Source organism: Anser brachyrhynchus (genome assembly GCF_964034855.1).
Source record: "Anser brachyrhynchus genome assembly, chromosome: 1".
Lineage (NCBI taxonomy): Eukaryota > Metazoa > Chordata > Aves > Anseriformes > Anatidae > Anser > Anser brachyrhynchus.
The window spans coordinates 33,252,183-33,276,622 of record NC_137694.1 but is presented as its reverse complement, the minus strand read 5'-3'; the positions used below and the strand labels follow the sequence as shown (position 1 = coordinate 33,276,622).

Here is a 24,440-nt window from a genome sequence, read left to right as displayed (position 1 = left end):
TCCATTATCCAGCCCACTCAGGTAAGAACAGCAGGACAATGCATGCCCCTCTTGTTCGTGCTGATTAGGAAGTTGAAGAAGCCTGATATTGAGGCAATTAGGTGCTGCTACTACTTTCTTGTTGCTGTTTAAAGAGAGATGGTGGTGGGTCTTCTGATAAATATTTCCTCTAGTCCATTTAGCCCAGGTTCCACAGGCATTTTGAAAGGAGTGCACCTGGCAGAATAGTCAACTGTGCTTTTATTTCTTTGTCAGGGCAGGTGGGGTACAACTGTCATCTTGTGGTATTTACAAGAAAACAGAAATAGAAAACTAACTTTCATTTTACGTGCAGCATGTCCTTGTGGGATGGACACAGATAATACAGAAATTAGTTCAAAAAAAACCATTTTGCTGATAAAAACCCTATTATATTTTCTTTCTGTTGCCTACTTTCAGCCTGTGTGCCACAGAACATTGCACTTCATCCAAAGATCTAACATTTGGAGTCTTCAGTCCTTGGAGTTGGAGGGAAGTGGAACCTAAATATCCATAGAGCGCTGTGTTTGATGGATATTTTAAAGACTGAGATTTGGAAATAAGTTTATCTCCTTCATTCATGAAGAACTGAAAAATAGAACCTTTTGGACAATAACACATCTATATTTAAATTTTCTATACATATGTACATTTCTATTTTTTTCTATATTTTTGTGGGCATAATTTTTAAGTTGTATACATATATGAAATAAATTCCACGCCTGAAGCAGAGCAAATATGGGATATTGCTAGAGTGGTTATGCTTCCCAAACATCTTCATGCAAATGAGAGACAAAGGACACATACCATAGGTGTGAGTTTGGTAAGATTAATGTTTCCAGGTGACATGAAAATTGAATGCTGAAGTGCTGAAGCGCTATGTTGTCTCCCCTTGAGTCTCTAAACTGCTGCCCTCCCATAGACTCATTGGTTTTAATTTCTGGCAATTCTTGGCTGTTTTGGCCTTCTTTCCATCTTCCGCTTTCTCTACTTCCTTTCTGCAATGCTTTGGCACTGCATCTACAGCACATCGGACTTGAGGTTCATGACTTCCCCATAAGTACAGAAGAATGAAGAATTAAATTTAATGAAAAGAATGAATTTAAATTTAATTTAAAGAATGAAGGGTGAAACTTAAATTATTCCCAAATTATAATTTAATGGTATAAACAGCATGGTTAAATTAACGGGGAAAAAAAAGTATTGACTTTGTTTGTTTTCAATTAGGAAACCTCACGTTCCCGTGTCAATCATATTAAACATGTCCTATGCTTTAGAAAAGCACAGGGAGAGGTAGTTCTTAACAGCTCACGGTGGAAGTCACTAATCTGATGATGGAAGAGGCTTGGGCTGGAGCCCAGCAGCAACACCAGCCTCACCACCTCCACTGTTTTCCTTCAACAACTAGGGACTTGACTTCAGCAGAACAACCCAACTGCTCATCATCAGTTCCAGTACAGGTATGGCCCCTGAATTGCCTGCAAGCCTTGGAAAGCTCCAGAGTGACAAGTCAAATGCCTCCACATTTGTGAGACGTGAGAAGAGTTGTCATGCAGGTTAGGCCTTGGGACAGGCTCAAAGTACTCAACTAAATCTGCGTTCCTCTTGTAAAACCTTTTTGTATCACAAGAAGAAAACATATACATGAATTACAGCAGAGGATGTGGAAAGTAAGGAATGGAGATGAAGAGACAGGCTAACTTCTTTATCCTTCTTTTTAAAAGTAATAAATTCAGATTTTAGCTACAAAGTCCATACTCTTTCAGCCCAGCTGTTGTACTTCTCACACAATGGAGAAAAACAGGATAAAGAACTTAGTGTTATAATAGAATTTCACTTTCACTGAACTTCAGTTTTCTTCTAAAACAGCTCCTGGTTCAACTCTTCATGTAAAATCAAAGGTACCAGAACTCTTGTGGCTGAACTGGGAGGGCAGCATCATGTTTTTTTCTCTTAAATGTAGTCATTCATGCCCCCCCACAACTGGCATCTTTTAAAGATTGTTATTCCACTTAAAATGATAAAAATCCCTCATTTTGCTTACCTTTTCTCCAACTAGTTTTTTTAAGTGTTTCCAATATAATGCTAGAAAAAAAAAATCAGAAAGAACTCATTGGTAAATATGGAGTCACTGTTATGTTAAACATGATTATTTAACTGATACCAAACTCTGTTTTCACACATATTTTATTTCCCTATTTTAGTGAATCTACCTATTATCTAAAAATGTATCTTAACTTTATAGTTATGAAACTTTCATTAACATTATGGGATTATTCGTGTAGAAAGTTCTGCACACAGATAACTGAAGGAATGTGGCTTAAGAATTCAAACAGTTCCTGGTAGAAACTGTATTTGTTATCTGCTGGACATACAATTCAGATTAAAATACGATGTACCGATTGGGGAATCTAATCCATAGTAAGATTTATTTTTTATTTATTTACATCTGAGTTTAGCCATCAAGTGAAGTTTTAAGGAAATAATAGCACCTGGATTTAAAGTGGTTGACAAGGTTTGAGAGAAAAATCAAATATTTTAAATGGCCCTTCCCATGAACCTGGATGTGTTTTTCAGCGGCAAAAGGCCATACAGACTGTATTCCCACTTCTTGCTACAAAGTCCAGATTTGGTATCCTTGAACACTCACAGTATGGTATTTGTAGATGAAGAGAACAAAAGGAGCATTCTACACTTGGAAAGCAACCCAGCTCCCAAAGGAATGGGATTTCTCGTCTGAAGGAAAAGGAAAATCTGAGCCCTGATGAAAAAATGAACATCAGGGCTGCATAGTATCCAACTTGTAGGTGAAGAACTTTAAATGTACTATCCTGCCCCAAATATTCCCGAAGCTTGGCTGTAATGCTTGAACGAGCTTTCTAGTAGGCAATCAGTCAGCAGGAGAATCTGCAGTTTCAACTTAGATGTCAAACCTACGTTGTTAGAGAGACAGGATAATTGCCTTGGAATAGGAACAGCAAGAGCCAAGAGTGAGTGGGACAGCTTAGCCTAGTGAAAACATCTTGCAGAGAAGAGGACCATGGAGCTTTTTTAAGCTGGGGCACTTGGCACTGCTGTCAGCAGGAACCTATTTTACCTGGGATTTATAGCTCAGAGTGCTATCCTGATTGGTGTTTGTGTCCTTTCGTTTAAAATATGACATGGAATCCTCCTCAGAAGGAAGAGTTGTCCTCCTGCTTCTAATCCATTAGCTGGGAAGTTACAGCCCTCACCAGAGAAAAGCCAGGTTCTATTTTAAGTGAGAGATTACATCTGTGTTCACCTTGCAGGATATACACAGGCCCTACTACTCAACATCAGAGAATTTTTCCCTGTTTGTGTAAGCTATGAGACAGGGAGCACTCCAGACCAGTTGCTCTCAGTGACACTGCTGAGATGGAGAGACTTGCTACAGTGAATTTCAGACAAGTAGTAAGTTGCTTTCTCTTTATTAGACACTCAAGATGTGCATGTGCCTCTACAAGTCTTCTCCAAAGTCTGCTTTTTGCTCAGCATGACTTACAAGGTCTGGCCCCTGTCCTCTCCTGTGCTAGCAAGGAGCCTTAACTGCCTTAGAAGGTGATGCATTTCTGATAAATGTTCAGTCATGATTTTAGAGCAAGGAAAGATCAGCACATTGAACAGCAGAATTACAAACTCAGAAGATGACAAAGACATCGTTAAATTCGGAAGTCTATGGCCACGGTGAATAGGCAGGAGCTGTGCACTGGCAGAAGCCTTAATCACTGGATCAATTAGAGGCCATTCTGCTAAAAAGTCCTACTTTGAGGAAGCTGTTCTAACCCTCACTATATCAAGACTTCTTGAGCACGAGATTACCGAGGAAGATTACTGGCAAGTGAAATACAGTAACAGGATGTCATATTCAGAACTGTTTCACCTGATAAAAGCCTACGTGAATTGGCTGCAAACATACTGCCTTTCTCATCTTTGGCACTGCTGAGGCTTGGAGTACTATGTGTTCCACAGACACTAATGAGTGGATAGGACTTAACATGGATAAGACTGCTCTGCTCATCTCCAAAGCTAACACCAACAACCTGAGAAGGTCTCCTTAGTCTCCATCTCCACTCCTAACCTTATCAGAGGTGACAAACACAACAGGCCTTGGCACCACGTGTTTCTAGCCTCCTCACACTCATATCACATTTCTCCTCAGGATAGGTTACGAGCCTTTTGCATCAGGGTCACAGTATTTCTCAGTGCTACATCTGTGTTAAAGGAGGCTTCTTCCTGAGATTCGCTGTAGTAAGTGATTGGGATATTCAGATCTTGGAGGCCAAGTGAGGCTTCTGGTGTCAAGACAGTAGAAATGTAACTCATTCTAGGGAACACTGGATTCCAGACACTTATCTGCACTTGAAGCATGGATTAAGTGAAATATATATATATATATATATGTGTGTGTGTGTGTGTATATATATAAAACCTAGGGGGAATAGTCTGCTAGACCTGTTACTTGTGAACAAACTGCCTGGGGATGTGAAGGTTGAGGGCAGCTTTAGACGTGATGACCACAAGATAGTATGGATTAAAATTATGAAAGAAGTGAGGAAAGCAAATGGCAAAGTTTGAAGCCTGGAATTCTGGAGAATGAATTTTAGCTTGTTCAGGGATCTGCTTGTCAGGATCCCATGGGAAACTGCCCTGGAAATCAAGGAGTCCTGGTACAAGCAATTGATCTTCAAGAACAGCCTCTTCAGAACACGGAAGTGAACCATTCCAAATCACCGAAAGTTAAAGAAATGTGGTACAAGAGCTGTATGGATGGATGAAGAGGATGTTCTTGACTGACCTCAAACACAAAGGGGAAGCATATTAAAGGTAGAAACAGTACCAGGACTACCTGGATGGAATATATAGACATTGCCCAAGTCTGCAGGGAGGGAATTAGGGAATTAGCCAAAGCTCAGCTGGTGTTGCAATAGCACAGGATGTGAAGGGCAACAAAAAGGGCTTCAGTAAGTGTGTTGGCAGCAAAAAGGAAGCCTAAGGGAAATGTGGACCAAATATTCTATGTGTCAGGGAACACAGAGACAAAAGGTATAGAGATGGATGACATATTCAGTGCCTTTTCTGCCTTTTGTTTCATTTTGTTTTGTTTTACTGGTAAGACAACTTCAATTCTGAGGCTAATAGCAAAATCTGTGGGAGTGAAGCCATAGCCACAGCAGAGAATGAATGAGCACTTAAGCCAACTGGACTTACACAAGTCCATGGGAACAGATGGGATGCATCCAAGGGTGCTAAGGCAGCTAGCCATGCTACTGTGAGTCTGCTGACCATCCACTTTGACATATTTTGGTGATAGAGACGGTCCCTGATGGATAGAAGAAAATGGCAAATGTCACACTCGTCTTCAAGATGGTTGAGAGAGATGATCCAGGGAACTACAGGCCAAACAGTCTAACCTCAATTTCCTGGAAGATTTCCTCCTGGAAACCATTTCTGAGCTCATGAAGGGCAAGAAGGTGATCAGATGGAGGCAGCAAGAATTTGTGAAAAAGGAAACTGTCCCTGATCAACCTGATTGACTTCCAAGGTAAGGTGACTGGCTCTGTGGACAAGGGAAGAGTAGTGAATATTGTTTATCTTCACTTTAGCAAGCTTTTCCCAAGGTCTTTGATATTTTCCTAACAACTAAAATGGTGAGATATGGACAGGATAAGCAAATGATAAGGTGGATGGAAAATTGGCTGAACTGCCAGGCTAAACGGGTTGTGATCGGCAGTACAAAGTTCAACAGGCAGCTGGTTGCTAGTGGCAGTCCCCCTCAGGGACTGATTCTGGAGCTAATGCTGTTTGATGTCTTCATTGTTAATGATCTGGACCATGGGAGAGAGTGCACTCTCAGCAAATTTATGGAAGCTACCTGCCTGCAGGGAAACAGTTGATATGCCAGAAGGCTGTTATTCACAGGGGCCAGGACAAGCTAGAGGAATGGGATGCCAGGATCCTCACCAAGCTCAGCAAAGGCAACTGTGAAGTCCATTGCTGGGCATGGAAGAACCCCTTGCAACTGCACAAGCTGGAGGTCAACTGACTAAAGAGCAGCTTTGTAGAAAGGGATCTGGGGTCCTTGTGGACGCGGTAGTCATGAGCCAGCAGCTGGGGCAAACATGGCCAACCACATCCTGGATTATGGTATCAAGATATATAACCAGCAGGTCCACAAAAGTAACAATTCCCCTCTATTTGGCACTTGTGAGACTGCTTCTGGAATACTGTTTTTTGGAAAGACATCAACATGCTGGTGTGGATGCAGCAAGGTGTCACCAAGATCACACAGGCTGGAGCACAACTCTATGGGAAGGGTGTGGTAGGGAGGAATATAGAGAAGAGATCCAGGCTTTTCTAGGAAGTATATAGTGATAAGAGAAGAGCCAAGTGTGAGAGCACAAGGTGTAACACTGGAAATTCTGCAGGAAAATATTTTCACCATGAGGGCAGTCAAATACTGGAACAGGTTTTTGGTAGATTTGGAACCTACATCCTTTGAGATATACAAAACCTGACTGAGCAACCTGCTTTAGTTAGAGGTACTTTGAATGTGAAGTTGGACTGGGTGACCTCCTGAGATTGTTTCCAACTTGTCCATCGGAGGGATGAGAGAGAGAACAGCTGATGGCAACAGCTTGCCACTGCAGATCTGCTAGAACCCTGTGCCCTCGGCGAGCTCAAGAGTCAAAGGTGAGGCATCTCCACATTTCAGTGCCAAAAGATGAGAGCTGAGTTTAGAGTTTGAAGACGGCATCTTTCAGTGTAGAACCCTAAAACCTGGCTGAATCTCTTTTTGAGTCTGGCTCTTAATACTGAACTATGAAAAGCATGGCTCTATATTCAAAGAGTTCATGTTTCTCTACTGAAGAAAAGACCTAAGAGGATGATTAATCAGGGTTAGGGTTAGTTTGAGAGACATTCTCCTTTCTATTGTCCTCAGATGAGACCAGAGATAGTAGAAAGTGGCAGATGGGTTGGAGTAGCCCAGTTGTTTTCAGGACTGTAAACTGCTGTTTTCCTTTGTGGGTTTCTTATCTGCTTAATAGTTAATGCATACTTGTCTGTTGATAGCTAGTGTGCGTGACTGCAGGTGGCACCTATTTGGAGTTAGATCATAGTTGCCCTCTAACTGGTGTTAATTCATATGTTCCAAACACTCGGCTTAACTTCAGCATTAGCAAAACTATATGAGAATGTGGTGTTGCTGCACTCACAATGCTCTGCAGGGCTGTATATGGAGCTGTGCATTACAAGAATAGTATAAAATGAAATGCTGACTTTTATCAGTCAGCTTGTTATTATCTTGCTGTTAAAAAGTATGCACATTCTAAACAGTGCTTGGAAAAAATGTCAGCTATCTCCTTACGATTGTGATCAAATTCCATTAATTTTATAAGAAACAGTATGAACCTATTTCATGTCCCATAAAAAATTTAATGTACATGATACATATTTTAATGGAATATATGACTTTTCTTTCTCCTGGTGTAATCATTGACAATTTTGCAAAGTAGATAATGGATCTCTTATTTGGCAGCAGCTTCCACAGGTATAGGTAACAGGACAAATATAAGGGAGTGGATAATTACAACCCTTATCTTAAAGAAAAATGTCCAGCATATTTTTAACCTTTGATATCTAGAAAACATTACTTGGATTTTGTCTTAAATCTAGCATTCCATCATTAGTTTGATAAAAAATAGGCTCTGTTTATGTGACAAAATAGTTAGAATATGAACCATCTTTTTCTTTCCTCAGTAGTGTTAACAAATTCCACACACAGACTTATATTTGATTAGAAATATTGGGAAGGGGAAAATGGGATTTGCCAAATGGGAAAAGAAGAAAATATTTATCAGCTTTCAACACTTGGATTAAATTATATCATGCTCTGTAAGAAAAAAAAATATGTGGCTGCTCAGTTTTGTTTTAGAAGAGGGTCTATGATCCGAAAAAAGCATAACAGTTTCAGCATATCTATTAAAAGCGTCACTCATGCTGGTCACAAGAACATGTTTGTACAAAAGAAGCTGTAACTAATGAGTCTTTTTTCCCTTAATTAGGAAAATATTTTATTTTAAAATATCTTAGAAAATTCAAGATCTGCACATTTTATAAAGCTGTAGTTTAACACCTATGGTACAATCTGAAAACTGACAAACACATATTCTTCCTAATATCCCAGGACTTTGATTACATAGAAATTGGTTCATGGTGAATATATATAAATATTACGAATGATATATATGCATATATATGGTATGTGTATACATGGTATAAAACATTAAATTATAACATTATTGGAAAAATATAGCACTATACTGGAGATTTTTAATAATAGTAATAATAATAATTCCTTCCTACCTTTTCTTTCTTTCTTTTTTTTGGGGGGGTACATTGTCTCAGTATAATTTCTGCCATTGTGATGTTTCTGTAGGATCATCAATAGTTCTTCTAAAATGAGAACTGGAAGACAGTCTATATTAGCTACTAGTTTACTTGATCATGTCCAGGAATATCCCTAGCCTTCAGTCAAACTCATTGAATTTCTCTCCTGTTTTAGACTGGGTAGAGGCAGCTGATAGGCCTGGAGTCATAGTCAATGGGGATCTAGTCAAAACAGTCAATATTGTCCAGAAAGTGAGTCAACTCATTTTAAAGCAAGCATCTACTTTTAGTCAGATGAATCACTCTCTAAACTCCACGGATGTAGATATATCAAGCTGGATGAGATGGATCCCACCCTTACATTCCCTAGATGTTTCTGCTCATTTGTTTCACAGTGAACTGAAACACTTAACAAAGAAGTTGGCATTGCAGTTTGCATTGCAGTTGCAATTGTGCCTACTACAGGCTCAGCCTTACTGAGATAGCTTTAAGTCACCAGCTGAGCATTGCCAGCTGCATACGTGAGCTCTCCTGTACACAACTCTTGATGCTCCATACATGAGCCTTTTGTGCTTTCAGCATTTAAATGAAACACATTCCTTTGGTATTTTTACTAAAAAGTGACTTTAATAAAAGGCATATTTACACTTTAGAAAGCTTGCTTTCTAACTAGCTCCAGAACTTTTAAATGAAATTGGCCAACTGGTTATAAAACAAAGAAATAAACAAAAAGCAACCAGACTAGATAGATGTCCAGTTACTTAGGAAACGTTTAGGTCTGACCGACTCATCCAACTATGTTGTTTTGGTTCCATAGGGTTTTGCTGCTTCCTGACACCTTCCAGAAGGCATTGCTTCCAAATGTTGTAAGAAGCCTACCACATATATATCATATATACAAATTCTGATTCAACGTCACTATATAATGCATGTTAAATTCTGTCTACGATGTGAATTTGCTTACTGTCATGTGAGAGGAGAAACAGCCTAATCTTATTGTTCTGGGCCTCCTGCCACTATGCCCCTTCTAAAGAAGAGAGAAAAACATTGAACAATCGGGTTGATGCTATGAATATGCTTTAGATAAGACAGAGGAAATATAAGTCTGATGGATCAATGATCTTAGAAAAGGGTGAAGCGACACTGAACGCACAGATGGGGTAGCCCTTAAAGGCTTTACCTTGCACATTGGAGAAGTGCCATCAGCATGCAGAGGCAGTATGAGCAGGTAACCTCTACTGCCTATTGTTTGCTTTGCATGAATAGAGGAAGAAATCAGCAACAACATGAAATTTAAGGAATTGGTATTCCGTAGTTCTTTGTTATTTATGTTTGAAGTAGCATGACATGTGGATGGGAACTTTTCATTCCTCCTGAGATCTTTCAAGTGTCAGGTCATGGTAGGAATGCTTCCACCCCCACTTACTCCAAGAGTGAAGTCCTCGAGACCGGTTATTTCTTCCTCTGATCCATATCCCTCTGCACACTTCTGGATGCCCTGTGCCTGAAGGAAGTCACAGCCCCACGTGAAGTGCCGAGGCTTCCTCAGCAGTGTGGGAGGCAGGAGTGGGAGTGCATTTCATGGAAACCTCTGATCATGAAGCTGCCTGAGCAAGCTAGTGGGGAATGGCTGCATTCCAGGGGAGTTTCCTAATTGCTGTGCCACTGGGGCATGCGGGGGAGCATATCCCAGCTAGCGCCAAAACCTCTTGACTCTATCTGCCTTTGCCAAAGCACTGGGCGAGTGGTTGTGCTTGAGGAATGATTCGTCCCTGCAGGTGAGGCAGGGAGGGAACTTCCTGTTGTGGGGATCTCATTTAGGCTTGAGGGGTGAGCTATAACGTTTCAAGCTATGTCAAATAATAAGGCTAGCATTCCTTGCCTTATGGCAAAATTTCAGGCTCACCAAGACATAAGTAATCTAGTGCCAATAGGTCTCTCGACTGGTGAACCTCTGCAGTGCCTTTTAAAATGCAAGAACTGGTGCCAAATAACAAAAATGTGTGGTATCTCAGCATTGTGCCCAGAATAACAGGCAGTTTTTATGCTTGCAGGGATATTTTTTTCCACTGTGTGAATTCAATAATCTGGTTTTGCACCTGTGACAAGCTGATGTGCTGCTTGCCTCTTCCCTGTCCATTAGCTAATTACAATTTGAAAAATGTTGTTGTACAGTGTCCTTAACTTGGGTTTTATAATAAGTAAACATTGCATCCTGTTTACACTATGACATTCAGTAAAACACAAATATTGATGATTTGTCCCACATTTTGTTGGGTTGTATTACAGACACACAATATATTTGAAGATAATTTCATTAAAACAATTTGTTACCATGATTTAAGCAAGGCTGCAGAGGTTCTTTGTCCACAATTTTGTCTACTTTAGGAATTTGTCCCATCCCCAGAAATAGATTTGAAAGCTAGAAAAAATGACATGGAAGTTGAGTTGCATCTTCTTTGCTGACTATCTGTCTACATCCTTAAGGAATTAATTTTATGAAGACAGCAGCTTGCTTACACCAAGTAAATAATTTTATAGGGAAAACTCTCATATACATAGGAAAAAAAGGCATGCCAAGTGCCAGCGTTTAAAAAGTAAAGTCAAATTCCAGTAGCAGAAGAGTGATCAATTTTAAATTGTGACTACCAGTAATATATCCATCTTCAAATCAGGATGTCAGACAGAATTTATCACAGGTATTACCGAAGGAGATCCTATGGTGTTTGTTAGCTGTGAGACCAAAATAGATAACCTAGCAGTTTCTTCTATCTCTAAAAACTTGATTGCACATCCAACAAAGAGCTACTAAAATGAGAAAATTCTCACAGCAAACTAGGTTTTCTTTGCTGTGTAGTATGTGGCTACAGTCTGCTAGCTGGACGTGATGGAATAACTAACAACAGTAGGCTACTATTATCACATTATAAGCTTCAGTTTTGGTGAAACACATGCATTTTCTGAGAGCTGATAAATCTTGGGGTTGAGATGCCTTTTCTACCCTTCTCCAACAGCTGTATATTCATCTGCCTCGTCCTTCTCAACTTTTGCCAGTCTGCTCTAATCCCTGTCTGTGGATCCTATTCCTGTTCTCCTCAAGTAGTCAATCCCAATTTAATTTTTCAGGTTATTCATTTGGGCCCTAATTTCTCTCACTTTTTTTTTTTTTTTTTGGTAAATCCTTGTCTAGGAGCTGAGGAATCTTCTTTACAATCACTTCCATTTCCTCCAGTAACATTCCAGTCCTTATCTCTATTCTTACCTACCCAAACCAAGCTGATTTCCTCTTTGCTCCTTATCCTATCTCCTTCTTCCTGCTCCAACCTCCAGCCTGTCTTAGCAGCCTTGTTCAGGTCTTACCGCAGTTGACTTGTCAGGTCAGTCACTATTTGCTCCATAGAGCATCTCTTCATGATAGTTTATGCCATTTTGTCTCCTTTCCTATATCCGTCACTCTTTTCCTCTGTCCTTCACTGATCACATTACGTACTGTTACTTTTAGTATCTAATTCAGCTATGAAAGAAGGAAGGAGAGGCCATACCAAGTACCCAATGTTGGATAATTGATAGTAGGAGTAGCCTCCAAAGTTTCTGTATAATGGCTAGAAAAATGTAAACTCCTTCGAAGAGGTGACTCAAACAAGAAAGACAGCTGCTTGAAGTAGACAGTGTGAGCGCCCTTTAATATTAAAGATTTCAGAGTAACTATAAGCAAATATGGTACTACTTCAGTAGAGAGAGGCAGCTTCTTAAGGGTAGTTAAGAAGTTTTGTGGTATTATTTCTGAGATCTTCAGTATTCAGCTTAATCTGGAATACCAGGCAAATGCATCTACAAATAGTGATTGTATAAAATGTTGTCTGCTAGAAAATTTTTTCAATTTTATGCAAATCTAAATACCAGTACCCTCTTATTTATTTATGACTGAAATCTTAGAGTCACGATTATAACTCTTCGCAGTGGAATTGGTATCGTCATTGGTGACACAAGCAGTAGTCCTCTAGGAATGAATAAATAGACTGGCCTTGTGTCTCGCATAATGAATATGCTAAGTAATTCTTGAGTGACTCCACCTAAGTATGATGGAATTTAGTTCTCGAATCACTGTAAGAACTAAATAAATGTCAGTGTGTTGAATGTCCGGATCCAGCTCTCAAAACCATGTTTTCTCCTGGGAAAAGAGTAGAGCAGTTAAATAAAGGAGTACAGAAAAGAAGAAAGGGAGTAGACATGTTTTCACTTGCATGTCTCATTTAAAGCTTTAATATGTTTTAATTAAGTGGGAGATCTAAAATCAATATAGCAAGGTAGTATGTAATAAGGTGTTGTTTGCATAGCTTACAACTAGTGAGGAAACTATTTATCCTGGTCTCTTAAAAAAGTAAGGCTTGTGAAATCATGCTGTTCACCCATCTGTTTTAGCCCACTCCCCCCAAGAAACATTTGGGCACTTTCAAACATGCAGCACAAGTCGAGGTCTCATGTATACTAAGTTTCTAGAGGTTGTGTAGAACAGCCAGGGAGGTGGGCTTATGCTGGGAGCTGTTTTGTCAGAGAACAGAATAGACCGTAAAATCATAGCCTAGCCCTGAATCTGCCGTTAAAAAACTGTACCAGCTCTTCTTGGCCCAGTCACTGTCTCCTCCTGCTTCTTACTACCCATCTACTCCAGCTGTCACTTGGAGGCTCTTACCTGGGAAACTTCCCTGCTCTTGTTTTCATGTGTTTGTGTATATGCTTTTCTAGTCAGATAAATCCCACCAAGGCAATAGCTTCATATGAATTTCTCTATTACTGGACACCATAAAATCCATGTGAATATTACGACCAAGGAGAACCAGAATCAGAGTTTGTGCCTTCCAAGATGTTCAGTCAATCAGGCTTAAGACACAAATCCAAAGGAAAACAAGTTTCTTTAGATTGATTTTCACTGAACAGTGTTTTAATTAATCTAACTTGCAACTTTTGTTTCCAGCAGGACAATTACTATGCACTACAATGACAGCTTTGGTATCCTTTCCCTGGGAGATGATCAGCTTCATTATTTAAACAATCAGATGAAATCTGGGGCTAGCAAATCTTAATTTTATACTGAATTAGAATACCATGTTCAGTTTTAGACACCACACTAAGAAAGAAGTGAACCATCTGGAGACAGACCAGAGGACAGTGACAAGAAAGATCAGATGTGTAGAAATTATAACCTAAAAGAAAAAAATGAATAAATTAGGTTAGTTTAGTCTGACACAGAAAAGAGAAAGTGAAGATATTATAACACAAGAGGTTGCTCCAAGGAGGAAGAGAACAATCTATTTCCCTTGCCTATGTTTTATAGAACAAGAAGTAATAGGCTTAAATTACAGCAAGAAAGATTTATTTTAGAAATTACAGAAAACTTTAATGGTGAAGATAGGGAATAGATTGCTTGGCAAGCTTTTGGAGTTTCCATCTCCATTGGAGATCTGTAACATCAGACTACTTGAATAACCACTTCCTGCAGGAAAGAGGATGGATTAGGTGTCTTGTAGAGGTCCCTCCTAGCTCTACTGTGTATTTTACTCTAGTAGTAAAACCGTAGTTTACAAGATAGGCTTCCTGTATTCCTCTTATGCTGTCTCATCATTGTCTTCAAGCAGTGATAAAATCCTTCTGTAGAAAAGAGAGTAAACAATGCTATTACTCCTGTGATCTTGTAATGAAAAATGGAAATACGTCTTGGAATAAAGTACTTTTTGATATACCTTCATTTAGATAATTGCACAGAAATACTTGGAAAGTTGGCTGTAATAGAGGAAAAACATATAATGTGATAAAATTCATTTGTTTAAAATTACTTTTTCAGCACCTGTTACTGTTGTACTGAATGATATCACTGTAGATCACTCATGTGGGAACCTCAGAAATCAATTGAATGAAATTGCCCTAATTGCATTCAGAATACTAAATATAGTTTTAGATTTTTATATTATCATTCCTTCTGTTTCAAAGATTTCATTTAACTGGAAATATTAGAAGTAGCACTTTAGTTCTCAAAAATTATATGTATCATATGAAATCCATAAAAAAAAAAAAAAAGGAGAACATGTACACATTTCAGAGAGAACTTTAAAAATCCATATTGCAGTCTTTTTGCCTGCATCCTCCAGAATCAAATGGTTGGGCTGTGGAGCCTGACTCCACACTTGTAAATCAGTGTTCTCAAACATGGCACTGGGCTGACACTGGGCTTTGAATCTGTTTAATTCTGGACAGTAATTATTTTTTTTTTCCAGTTTGCATTATAACTTGAATTCAGTTTGTTTGCATTTCTGTCACATCACTGGGGCATAGCACTTTTCCTGCAGGATGTCACAGAAATTTGACTCAACTCTTCTATTTCTTGAATATTAGAATTTAAATAGGTTAGTCCATTCAGCTGTGGAAAGTCTTCTTTGGGCAAAACCAGGAACAAACAAACTGGTTTAAATTCAGCACAGCAATATCCACCTCAAGGCACCTTTGCCAGCTGCCTGCATCCTCTTTCCCTGTTAGCTGCTGAGGCCTCAGGAGGGCTTGCTCCCCAAGGATGGCACCGTCAGCAGCCCCAGTTGAGCACTGAGCTGCACCTGGTGCCGCAGAGCCATGCTGGGCTGGGCCCTGGGGCCCAGGCTCCTGGGAAGCACTGCCCTTCCCCTGGTTTCTCCGACGGAGACCCTGGGAGACCCTTGGCCCTACATGCTCCAGATTTATGGCACGTGGCCTGAAGGTGCCTGCCCGGGATGCCGCACTAAACCCAAGGCTTACTTCAAACCTCCGTTCTCCCTTTCACTTCCTCATCGGTGTATGTGCATGCAATGGGACCAGATATGTAGCATGGATATATGTATATGATGTGTAATCCTCTTCTGCTGCTAAAAGTAGCTGTGGGGCCTTCTCAGCAGGTAAGGCTTAGAAACATTGCCTGGAGCATAGGAAGGGACAGATGGGAGACTTTGGTTCAATGCTACCCCAAATCAAGGAAAGATGCAGTTAGGGAACAGGTATCTTACCTGACATGTCCTGCTTGTTGGGAAAGGTGGTTCAGCTGGGGCTGAAGGCAAACTAAACAGGGGACAGAAACAGTGTTTGAAAGTACCACATGTGTAAACACTGGACTTGAAATCCTATGCTCTTGCGGGCATACAGGTCCCATAGATGTCAACACATTATAAGGTTATCTGAAGTTAACTGTAAATAAGACTGGTCAACTACTGCGAGCAGTCTGGCCTCCGTAGTAAGAAGCTCTGTCCATTAAATTTATTAGCAAAATGCTCCAGCCTCTCAAACCCATGTCACTTCTACTGCCTGAGGTTGATTACTTAAAGCAAGCTCACTAGCACCTTGCCACTGGTATTTTTCAAACCGCAACCTGCAGCAAGTTCCCTATAACATGTTAAAACACTAAGAGTTTAACAAGACAGGAGTTCCTGCATGTCCATAAAATAGCGTGAACAGCGGCTCTGCATACCGGGAATCCGTGCCGTTTAGCAGCTTGTTGACGGACTTAAATTCCATGTGGATCTAGCTCTTAAGAAAGTATGTTCACATGAAAGACACATGAAAATGACAACAAGGTTAATAAACAGTCGAGTGTTTAATTGAGAAGCTCAAAATGAAATAGTTGTAAGAAGGAAGAGTCCTGACATTTCTGTGGCATTTTTAAAACCAGCACCTCTGTTCTGAGCATTCATATTCTCTAACGGAGATCAGGCACATATTCAAAATGGTTTTACAGGTACATTTCCTTACATTGAATAGACACAATGGATTTTAAACAGTTTCATAGCAACGGATGGTTCATGATGGCCATTAACCTAGATAAGTGAGTATCAGTTTGGTGCATCCTTAATGGTCCATAATGGTCTGTGGGTAAAAAACTCTTTCTCTTCATCTGTTCCTAAGAGTGTTGTGTTTTTTTTTTCAAGATTTTGTTTTGCAAAGCAGGTTCATGTGAATTTTTGCATACAGGGGAGAAAAAAAAGTGAAAAACAAGGGTGTTATGGTAAAAGCATTTACCACAAAAGAGATTTATGTTTCTCTGGAACATAACACCCATAAGCATATTCTATCAGGTAATCAAAACTTTTTTTAAAAAAAGTTGAACGTATACCTTGATGCCAGCTAAAAACATGTCCTTAAATAATGAAGATTTTTATCAGACTCTTCCCGTACCTGTTGAAACCGATTAGCCGGATTTCAGAGGGACGGCCTGATGTTTGGTTTCTCGTACACAGTTCCTTCGTGCTGCTGGGACATACCGTATCGCTTCTGCCAGGAGAGCTCCCTGCCCACGAAGTACTGCTACTGCCAGGGCAGAGGATGCGGCACCCGATGGATGGAGCAGGTGCCAAGCCCTGGGAAGGGCAGGGCCCAAGCGCTCAGGGAAGCTGGGATGGAAGGATTAGTGCCGGGGTGCTGTCGCCTCAGCCGCGGGCCGTGCGGCGCCGGAGCGGCTGTGCCGGCAGAGACTCCTAGCGGAGGTGCGGCACCGGCTGCTGGAGGAAAACAATAAATCTTGGAGGGAGTTACGCCACTTCTGCTAGTGACACAAGTTTGGCAAAAGTACCTCACCCACCCGGCTCACGGAGACAAAAGCAGCAGAGCGGTTGTGTCAGCACAGCATGGGTGCTGGGGCTCGACATTTTCCCTGCCACACACGTGTGCCTCACACGACACAGGCGTGTAAGAAGAGCCTTGCGGCGCATGCGTGGGCTTAAGTCCGTCCCCCAGGCCCTCCTGGGGTTTGCTAAGCAGTAGCATAACCCTGTGTTTTGAAAATACCGCTTTACTACACTGCGGAGTGCTGCACGGTATCTTGGTCTGTTTGCATGTGGGGCATATTGGCACGAACATTAATGAGACTGACAAAAATATGAGGCAAGTTTTTAAGAAAATTGGATTAAATGGCTTAATTCTCCACACTTAAAGCCTTTAAATTTTAATCAAGTCTTGAGTCTGAGACAAATAACTTTGAGTGGATGTTTAAAATGACTAAAATTTAAAGCTAAACTCATATATCTAATGTGCGTTATCACCGATGTATTTGCATAGCAGCAATTCCTGGAAGTACATACATTAAAATGACAGATTTCAAAAGCCAGCACAGGCCTTGCCTAAAGCTCAGGATCAGGGTTCGCTGTGTGTTTTGGCCCAGCTGTGCCTGGGCTGATAATCCTGCACTGGTGGAAACCCAAAGGCCTGTGTGCAAACTGCTGTACAGCACCCTTGACGAACAGCAGTGTTTGCTATGTTCACAAAGATGGGGCACTGCAATGCCAGTTCCAGCTTTACTAAATGCACAGGACAGGAAAAAGGCTATTCTGTTCTCTGTTAGGTACTTGACATACAACCTTTACAGAAAAAAAAAAATAATGGAAGAGGTGGTTTGAACTCCAGTCTGTTAGTCCTCTTGTCTGCTGACACAAGGCCTCCTGACCTCAGGAGTTATTTATGACTTCAAAAATACTGTAAAGTCTGTGGATTTCAAAATCTTCTTCCTTTGGGGTTTCTTTTCCACACAGCTCCTATAGGTCTGAGGGACTTTGCATTAGCCTAAATAGATCACTTCTGGGCAGTGGAACTGATGAACCCTGGATCCTTTCAGATAGCTCGCACCACACTTAAGCTCCTTCTCACACAGGGTTCTTCTCACCAGTATTTCGCATATCTTCTCACACACACGTTTATCTGCTTGCCTGGGAAAGAAACGGGTTTGGAGCTACATGTATGTCATCTGTGGGGACAAGTTCCGGGTGCCGACTGTCCAGCTGCCGCCAAAAGGAGTGAAAGGCTGAATCATAGGTAATTCACTGTGTGTGCAGCAGTATTTGGCCAGGGTAATTCTTTCTTTTCTCTCTACTACTTACCAGTCACTACTGATCCCTGCTAACCACACAGCAGGTGCTGGTAGCAGCCATCGTGTACGTGAGAGTGAGCGGGGCTGTTGGGAAGCTGCCTGCACCAGACATTTTGTTGGCTGTTGTGAGATAACGAGGGGCTGTCTTGGCCCAGCAAAAGGTATTTGCATTTGTTAATTGGAGAAACGGCAATAAAACCTTGTAAACATTAATTTCTTGGATTTGCATATCTACAGAGGATCGGGAGAATGCTTCGGTGATAAACAATAAGAAACTTCTAATAATACATTTTTGAATTTATGCAGTTTTGACTACCATCTTAATAACCTTAGTGAAGTCATCATAATTCTAAAAAGGATATTATAGCATATTTGCAAGTTTGCCGTGACCTTCAGACATGACTAATATAGAACTATAAGTTAAACCGTTTGAGTTTTGGTGTGCTTAAGAAATAATTCTTCAGACCTTTTCTCAACATGACAACTTTGCTTCCTGTGGGTCCACTTGTCCTGCGAGGGGAAAGATTCTGTGTCTGTAACAGAGATAAGAAACCTCTAGCAGTATCTTGCTCTGGGTGTTATTTTTGGTATGACCAGTCAAATGTGAGACTAGCAAAGGTAGCAGGTGTCCATCAAACTTCATCCAATCTCAGCTGAAGCTGGTGGTCAAAAGTCTTTAGTATCTCCAACAGCTTCACTGTTTCTCTAGATTTGGTTGAAATTGTCCAACAGGTTGAAAAATTGCCAGGAAAAGCGGAGTAACAGTTGAGTGAATTGATAGTGAGACGGCATAAGCCTCGTTTCCTTAGGACATTATACAACAAAATGAAGAGCCTGCTGGATGTGGGTATCTTCAGTAGCTAGCAGTATAGCTATTTTGTTTCAGTTGTTAATGTTACTGCCAGTTTGTGGAGAAAATTTTCAGTTTGCTTAACAGAAAAATACTAATCAGTCTTCATCAAGTGTGGCTTTTTGTTTAGTAAACATATAAAAGTTAAGCCAAATATATTCTACCTCATGTTGGCTGTAGTTAGCATTTCTGATCAGAACATCCAGTTCTTTCTTCTCTCTTTCCTTTTAAAATTATGTTTTTATTTCAACGGTACTTTCTACCAGCAGGCAAAGCTGCTGTTACACTCTACCCAGCTGTGAAATCAATATGATTTTCATTACAAAGATAACAGAAACTCTCTTAGAAAGACTGTGAATTGCCAAAGGTCAAATAACAGTCAGTGGCAGAGCTTAGAATTTAGATGTCCTAATTAAAAAATCTCATGGTATAAATATATTAATGAAATGCACCCTGAGAAATGTTTGCATTTAAGATGGCAACACTTTTACACTATTACATTGTTTCTTTAATTACTGTAATGCATGTAAGTCACATCAAAATGTTGTAATTCTTTCTCCCCTATATGACCATTTCTTATAAAATAGGTGCTCAGTTCCTGATTTATTTATTTTTTTAATTCACAATTATTTCAGCATGATCGGGTTAGAAAGTGTAACAGTCACAGAACAGAGAACGTATCTAGTAAGATTTCTGTCATATCGGACTCTAAAAATTACGCACAAACCGAATGAATGAGTACATCAGTTATTCCTGATATATAACTTCATCAAAAACAAGAGGAAGTGCACAGTCAAACTGAAAGCAGCACTTGAATCTTTCAGCCAGAGCTGCCACTCCTACTTAAATTAAAATCAGCACTTTAAAACAAAACGTTATTACTCTTCTGAAGATTGTCTGTGATCTTTTTCTTATTAAACCTTAATTTTTCCAGCAGTATGTTACCTCTCCATTATTATCAATGAAAATGCCAAGAAATCAATTATTTTGCTACTTGTATTTGTTTGGTACCTTCTTGTCTCTTTTCTCTCTCTCTCTCCCTCTTTCTCTCTCTCAATTCTGTCTTTTCCACTCCATATGTTAAAACAGTAAAATCAGATTGCCAAATACCGTGGATTTTAATAGAAAAAGTTCTCCACCTTACAGCTGAAGGGTTTTTATGTTATTGTGCTCCCTCTGCTGGATAGTACCTATTAATTTTTTATTCCCTGAGCTGTACTAATATCTGTGTTGTATAAACAAAGCAATCATGCTGTCTTAATGAAAGAGGTATAAAAAGCGGGAATGCCTCACTTTGGTCTCGGATGACATGGAAGGTGACAGTTGTAGGCTAGGAAAAATCCAGCTATCTGGCAGCTAAGAGCAATTGAAACCCCTCCGTGGATATTTGAAGAACAGTTATTTACTATCTCTTGAACAAAAACAGATGGACACTAAATAACCTTCTTTCATTTGTATAACTTAGAGAGGATGATGTTGATTCTCATGCTCTGGTAAGTACAACAGTGTCCTCAGATGTCCGCGTGATGTTATTAGAGTCTCAGTAGTGTGGTTCTCATAACTCGTTTCATCCTTTGCTGAACCTCACAAAGTCACTGCTGGGCTGCATTTGCTCAGTGGATAAGCAAGCATGCTCACACTCTCAATGCAAGGCAGGCAACAGCTTGCTCCTTTCCCTTTGCTGCTGCAGTGACCCAAAGAGGAGGAAGAGCAATGCTCCAGATTTGTTTCTAGAAGTGATTTTGGTGTTTGCTGCCTTTGACCTTACACAGTTTTTTGGGCTTATTCTCCTGCTCATCTCCCTCCCACTGCTTTCAGATGGTGTGCCTGGCTTCCTTCTGCTCTCCTGCCCACCTGGGGGACCTGCCTGGTCCTCCCCATGGCCTGGAGCTGCCTGGCCCTGCGCAGCCCCTCGGCTCCCCTCCCACGGGACACTGCTGCCTGGTCCTGCAGCCTCCCTGCTCCTCTCTGCCATCGTATGAGAAGGGGATGGAAACCAAACATCCACCTCAGAGCTGCCTCTCTGAGCTGCTCCAGAGCTTGTGCCTCAGTTTTGCCAGGAAAGTTGGATACTGTTTGGTACCTTGGTAGTTTCCTTGCAATTTAATGCAATATTATAAATGTCTTGCATACTACTGACATTGAACTGGGAGTGATTTTCATCTTAGCTTGGCTGCACTTACAGATCTATGCACCAGTTGTTCAATATAGATCAGAGTGATAACGTATTCCAAATAGAAAATTATGAATTGTTGGGGGGAATTTTTTAGTTTATAAAAATGGTAAGCATTTGACTACTGGTTTAACCAGGAGACTCATTTTTGGAAAAACATTATAGAAAAAAATCTAGTTAAGATTTTTTTTTCTGCACTCAGTTTTATATTTTGATTTCTAGATTTATAAAATAAAATTCAAAGTCTTTCATGGTCCCAAGCTATCCTACAGTGAAATAATCTGCATAGTTATCTTCTCTGTGGATACCTTTAATAAATAAAAACTACTTTTATGTGCATGTACACTTTCTCTTCCAAAGAAGTTGTTGTTTTAAACCCCTTCTTAAACAAACAAACAAAAAACCAAACCAAACCAAACCAAACTAAACCAAACCAACAACAACAAGAAAAAAAATGTCAAAAGAATAAATATCCAGTTCCTAAAACCTTCAGTTCCTCTTGTTTGGATGAAAAGCCAATGTTTAACACATTTTGCTTTTGCTAAAAACAATAAAAGCATGTGCTGTTGCCCAACTGCTCTCCTTTAATTTAGAGGGGCCTAAATGAAGTGTAGTCACCCTCTGCAGGGCAGTTGGCCGGGGATGCTCCCTCCCCGTCGAGGTGAGCCAGGGCACTGGTGGCATTGCCGATGGAGTGGCTGGGAAGGACGTCCACAGAAGGGGCCCTCTGTCGAGGGGCTTTGAGGTTCAGGCTGAAAACCCATCGGCTTGGATGCCGGGTCTGTTGATTTATAGCCACTGAAACGCTCACCAGTGCCTGTCTCAGCAGCAGTGCACACCTTAAGCTTCGGGAATGTTCCCCAGCAGAATATGATCCTCACAGCGCTCCAGCAAGCTCGTTAGCGCTCCCGTTACTCCGTTCAGTGGGACCAGCCTGAAGGCCCCTGATGTCGGTGAAGTTGTCTTTAGGATGCTTTGAACCACACCTTGGATTGCGTGATTTAAGTTACACCAGTGGAATTATTTTCTCAAGCCATAAATGTTAGTTTATTTGCTGGTTTCGTTATTCCCAGCTACCCGTTTTCCTTCATCTTATGAAGAACAGTGATGTGGAATGGAAAAAGGAATAGAAGGGTTTGAAATGCTGCTATTTTTCCCAATTTTTCCAGATCAGGACAGGACTAAACTTTTGTAGGCATTCTGTATAATGCTAGTTCAAAAGCAACACTAGTATGTGTTGATCACGTATTTTCTCCATGTGTGTGATCAGTTCATGGGAAAGACTGTGGAGATTTTAAAGCTGATGTGGATAAAGAAAGCACCAGATTAAGCTATAGCATTTTACAGTTTATTGCGGTCATTCTTTATTTCTTTCTGGTCACAGAACAAATTTAATAGAAAAAAATAGTCACTTGCAAAAAACTTATTATATTTAAGAGAAGAAGAATTGGGCTTTGCCATAAAGAAACCCTCCTCAGATCCCAGTGTTTTACCAGACAGTATTTCTTTATATGCTGGAAATTTCTCTTTTCACTCCCATTCATTCTAACAGCAGATTTTAATTTTTATTTTGGAAAAAAATAAAAAAGAATGGGATGTGTGGGGAGCGAGGAAGAATGAAACTACAAACTAAACAGACAAAAGATACTTTTTCAAATGAGTGTATTTCTTGTAGTGGGAGGGAAACTTAGACCAAACAAGAAGAAACGGCTGGAGAGGATCTGCTCTGGATTCCACTGATGTGGTAACAGCTGTTATTACAGTATCTGGCTTTTTGAATTAAATATTGATAGAAATAAATGAATAAAAGATTGGGTAAGCTGTAATGTGTGTTCTGCCTTCCTAAGGCTTTCCTTCAGCATCTAGAGTCCCAGAATCAACACTCTTTTATACAATTAATAGTATTAAATACCGACATCAGCTGACAGGAAATAAGAAAGTTCCTATGGCAACTAAAAATAGACACAGGAGGAAAAATGTATCAAATGCTGTCAGCAGACAGCATGAAATGCGAATGTATGTAGATAACAGAACAAAAGGATACGCAGAAATCTGACTTGTAAACACACGCATCTTGATAGCTGTTACTGCTAGTATTTTGGTTGTTGTCTCTTTCCCCTCAAGCAGGAATGCTCTACCTGGGTTAGGGCATCTGCTTATCAGTACCTCAAACTATCATGCAGAGAAAAGCTCCTGATTTATGGCCTGTGAAACACCGGGGCAAGAACCCAATCTCCAGGAGTGCCAGAGTGTCCCCGCATGCTCTTCAGAAAACCTTCGAGCGCTTCAAGTCTCCTGGACATCTGCCACTTTCTCTCAAGGCTACTCTTTGGTCAAGATGTTTGAGAAAAGTGTTTTTATTATTATTATTATTATTATTTGTTTTATTTAATAGAAGCAGAAGTACAAAACGTCTGGAAGAAATGAAGTGCAATTTGTGGAAGAAGCAGAGCTGTACACATCATGTAGACGTAGCTGCACATGGAACTGTATCCTTTTAAAGTTATGCTGAGTGTGAGGAGGTGCAGCTGATAAAATCCCTGGTGGAGAGGGAACATGAGTGCACAGCTGCACGGCCGAGGCTACAGCTGGGCCACGTGTGAGCTGCTCCTTTCATCTCCATGGGAGAACAAACTTTGGAGACAATTTAACTCTTAAACTTCCTGGATTATCTGCTCTTCCTACCTATCTGATTTACCTCTGCTTTTACGCCTCTCATAAAAACCAAAACCAAGAGGTCCCCAGAGCTGTGCAGGGCAGAGGGAGCTGCAACGTTTCCCCTTTGCTCTCTGTGCCCTCGAGTGTTGTTTGCCCCTGCAGGCCCTTCCAGGCTCTCTGCTCTGATACATCTGGGCCATAAGGTAACCTCAACGGACACAAAATAATTTATCTGGGAAAAGACATTGCTATTTTCATGGTAAACAACTTCTGCTGAGCAATGCCGTATCTCCATGTGGGGCCAGCCCCCCCAGTGTGAGGATGAACCTGCTCTCCATGCCTCGGCCAGCTCAGGAAACGCGGCTCTGAGCAGGAGAACATCCAGCCCTGCAAACAGCGAAGGCAGGACATCTCTCCCCTGTCAACTCTGTCCTGGTAAGTGGTAAAAGGCATTTATT

At 40.6% G+C, this 24,440-nt stretch overlaps 1 long non-coding RNA gene across 1 annotated transcript; it reads right to left on the bottom strand.

The window, feature by feature from the left end:
• Nucleotides 1–438: 438 nt before the first annotated feature.
• On the bottom strand, nucleotides 439–23,651 carry LOC308188069. Its single transcript, XR_013945140.1, has 3 exons — nucleotides 16,618–23,651; nucleotides 14,169–14,208; nucleotides 439–14,076 (listed from the first exon to the last, which is right to left on the bottom strand). It is a non-coding gene; the product is annotated as an uncharacterized lncRNA (long non-coding RNA).
• Between the last annotated feature and the right edge of the window lie 789 nt (nucleotides 23,652–24,440).